Consider the following 4,500-nt stretch of genomic DNA (forward strand, 5'->3'; position numbering starts at 1 on the left):
GGAAACTTAGTACATGTGTGAATACATAGACAAACAGAGTGTCACTAGTATGCCTCTACTTGACTAGCTCGTTGAATCAAAGATGGTTAAGTTTCCTAGCCATAGACATGAGTTGTCATTTGATTAACGGGATACCATCATTAGAGAATGATGTGATTGACTTGACCCATTCCGTTAGCTTAGCACTTGATCGTTTAGTATATTGCTATTGCTTTCTTCATGACTTATACATGTTCCTATGACTATGAGATTATGCAACTCCCGAATACCGGAGGAACACTTTGTGTGCTACCAAACGTCACAACGTAACTGGGTGATTATAAAGGTGCTCCACAGGTGTCTCCGATGGTACTTGTTGAGTTGGCATAGATCGAGATTAGGATTTGTCACTCCGATTGTCAGAGAGGTATCTTTGGGCCCTCTCGGTAATGCAGATCACTATAAGCCTTGCAAGCAATGTGACTGATGAGTTATTTGCGGGATGATGCATCACGGAACGAGCAAAGAGACTTGCCGGTAACGAGATTGAACTAGGTATTGAGATGCCGACGATCGAATCTCGGGTAAGTAACATACCGATGACAAAGGGAACAACATATGTTGTTATGTGGTTTGACTGATAAAGATCTTCGTAGAATATGTGGGAGCCAATATGAGCATCCAGGTTCCGCTATTGGTTATTGACCGGAGACGAGTCTCGGTCATGTCTACATAGTTCTCGAACCCGTAGGAACCACACGCTTAACGTTCGGTGACGATCGGTATTATGAATTTATGTGTTTTGATGTACCGAAGGTAGTTTGGAGTCCCGCATGAGATCGGGGACATGACGAGGAGTCTCGAAATGGTCGAGACATAAATATCGATATATTGGACGACTATATTCGGACATCGGAAAGGTTCCGAGTGATCCGGGTATTTTTCGGAGTACCAGGGAGTTACGGGAATACGGGGAAGAAGTATATGGGCCTTATTGGGCTTTAGGGGAGAGAGAGAGGCAGGCCGCGCGCCCCCAAGGCCTAGTCCGTATTGGACTAAGGGGAGGGGCTGCGTCCCCTCCTTCCTTCTCTTCTCTCTTCCCCTTCCTTCTCTTCTACTCCTACTACTTGGAAGGGGGGGAATCCTACTCCCGGTGGGAGTAGGACTCCTCTAGGGCGCGCCATAGCTAGGCCGGCCCTCCCCCCTCCACCACTCCTTTATATACGTGGCCAGGGGCACCCCGTAGACACAACAAGTTGATCAGTTGATCTTTTAGCCGTGTGCGGTGCCCCCCTCCACCATAATCCACCTTGGTCATACCATAGCGGTGCTTAGGCGAAGCCCTGCGTCGGTAGCATCATCATCACCGTCATCACGCCGTCGTGCTGATGGAACTCTCCCTCGAAGCTCTGCTGGATCGAAGTCCGTGGGACGTCACCGAGCTGAACGTGTGCTGAACTCAGAGGTGCCGTACGTTCGGTACTTGGTTCGGTCGGATCGTGAAGACGTATGACTACATCAACCGCATTCTCATAATGCTTCCGCTTACGGTCTACGAGGGTACGTGGATGACACTCTCCCCTCTCGTTGCTATGCATCACCATGATCTTGCGTATGCGTAGGATTTTTTTAAATTACTACATTCCCCAACAGTGGATTCCGAGCCAGGTTTATGCGTAGATGTTATATGCACGAGTAGAACACAAGTGAGTTCTGGGCGATAGAAGTCATACTGCTTACCAGCATGTCATACTTTGGTTCGGCAGTATTGTTGGATGAAGCGACCCGGACCGACATTATGCGTACGCTTACGCGAGACTGGTTCTACCGACGTGCTTTGCACATAGGTGGCTGGCGGGTATCTGTTTCTCCAACTTTAGTTGAACCGAGTGTGGCTACGCCCGGTCCTTGTGAAGGTTAAAACAACACTAACTTGACGAAATATCGTTGTGGTTTTGATGCGTAGGTAAGAACGGTTCTTGCTCAGCCCATAGCAGCCACGTAAAATTTGCAACAACAAAGTAGAGGACGTCTAACTTGTTTTTGCAGGGCATGTTGTGATGTGATATGGTCAAGACGTGATGAGATATAAATTGTTGTATGAGATAATCATGTTCTATTAAAGTTATCGGCAACTGGCAGGAGCCTTATGGTTGTCTCTTTATTGCATAAGATGCAAGTGCCATGTAATTGCTTTACTTTATCGCTATGCGATAGCAATAGTTGCAAAAGCAATAGCTGGTGAGATGACCATGTGACGAGACGTTGATAAAAGATCAAGATGATGGAGATCATGGTGTCATGTCGGTAACAATGGAGATCATAACAGTACTTTGGAGATGAAGATCAAAAGCACAAATGATGATGGCCATATCATGTCACATATTTTGATTGCATGTGATGTTTATCTTTTATACATCTTATTTTGCTTAGTTCGGCGGTAGCTTTATAAGATGATCCCTTACTAAAATTTCAAGGTATAAGTGTTCTCCCTGAGTATGCACCGTTGCGACAGTTCTTCGTGCCGAGACACCATGTGATGATCGGGTGTGATAAGCTCTACGTTCACATACAACGGGTGCAAGCCAGTTTTGCACACACAGAATACTTGGTTAAACTTGACGAGCCTAGCATATGCAGATATGGCCACTGTCGTGGAATTGTCACGACAGATGTCCTCATGAAAGGACTTAGTCGTGGAGCCATCGCAACTAGGAAGCTTAAAGGCGTTAAAGCGGGACAAGGGACACGAGGGTTTATACTGGTTCGGCCCCTTGCGGTGAAGGTAAAAGCCTAATCCAGTTAAGGTGGAATTGCTAGGGTTTCGATGACCAGAGAGCGAATCCTCTATGTCTGGCTCTCGATTTGATGTTACTTGCCCTAAGCCGCCGCCGGGTCATCCCCTTATATACACGGGTTGACGCCCTGCGGCCTACAGAGTCCCAGCCGGCTCATAAACAATGTCCGGCTCGGTGACTAGTTAATCTTGCCTTACAATACAAGTCATGTCATTATGGCGGTTTATCGCTACGGGCCTTAAGTCGCCTGTGGGCTTTGGGCCCTAATCTGAACCGCCATCTTCAAGCTTGATATTGGGCTTCATATGATAATCTACATAGCGGAACCCGGCCCCTCCTGGGCGGGTTACACTAGTAGTTATATTCCCAACAATAGGCACCAGATTGATTTGAACTGGTTCATGTCAATCTTCAATACTTAAGCAAAATCTTCTGCTCTTCTCTTGTATAAAAATTTTTGTAACCCGCCATGACGTCATCTTCTGGATTCATGATAACCCGCCGTGACGTCATCTGCCATTTAATTCATATTTTATTCAATAATATCCCAATGTATCCTTATCTTTAATGACCATTCCAAGAATTGAGGCGTCGGAGTAGCTGGATAACCATGTTTCGGCCTCCTCGTTTCTCGCGCCCACTCTGTCAGTCTTTCCTTATAAATAAGCACGACAAGGTCATTCTTCATTCTCCCCCTTTACATCTTATTCTTCCTCTCGCGACTCTGCTGCTACTCGAGCTCCGCCGCCGCCGCCACAGAGCACCTCGTCTTCATCGACCTCGGCCTCTGCATCAACCTGAATAAATCCAAAGAAACAGCGGCGACCCTCCGCAGTAGATCTGCAACTGTAAGTCTTCGTCTTCCCGCACCTCAGATCCGCATTAGGGTTTGCGAGTTCCTCTGTGTTCTTCGCTGCTCATCACGGATTCTTCATGGTTTCTTCATTGCATCTTCTTTTGATCTAAACGAAGTACTAAACTCATGCGGTAGTTGTTTCGCATCCATTTCAGACGCTAGTAGATCCCTTTTTCTAGTTCAGAGGCCTCATCAGAACTTATGAACTCATCCGCACCAATTTTTAGGTCTAGGATATTTTCTTTTTTGAGCAGCCATTTGATCCAAATCAATAGCTGCGACCTGTGAAACCTGTTTTTGTACACTTAGTCGATGCTTGTATCTTGATAGATCCACTTAGCCATGGCGGCTCACACCCCTGGCTTTAACTGGAGATGCTCAATAAATGGGAGCAACCAGGCTCGATGGCTTAAATAACTGTAACTGCTCATGGCGGCTTAAATAATTTGTCATAACTAACTATATACCATTAGGCCCCTTTATAAGCCACCATCTTGAAGTACTCTTCTCCGGCTTAAATTTTGAACCGGAAATTTTTATTTTGTCGTAGGCTTCCATCTCCACAATGCCGCCCAAGGCTCCCAAAGCACCCGTTACATGCAACTAGATCAAATCCATCGTCACAGATAACACATTTAATGATTTTGTGAAGACTGGTTATATGCCGAAGAAGGAAGTCATGTCCTACCGTGCTCCTGGTCCAATAGAAGAAAAACCTCATCCCAAGGAAGGGGAAGTTATCGTCTTTACTGATCATATGAACCGGGGTTTTCTCCACCCGGCTCAAAGTTTTTCAAAGACGTCTTGCACTTTTTTGACCTCCGACCTCAAGACATCGGGCCCAATTCCGTGTCTAATATTTGTAAT

This window comes from Triticum aestivum, chromosome 7D, assembly GCF_018294505.1.
Source record: "Triticum aestivum cultivar Chinese Spring chromosome 7D, IWGSC CS RefSeq v2.1, whole genome shotgun sequence".
Classification (NCBI taxonomy): domain Eukaryota; kingdom Viridiplantae; phylum Streptophyta; class Magnoliopsida; order Poales; family Poaceae; genus Triticum; species Triticum aestivum.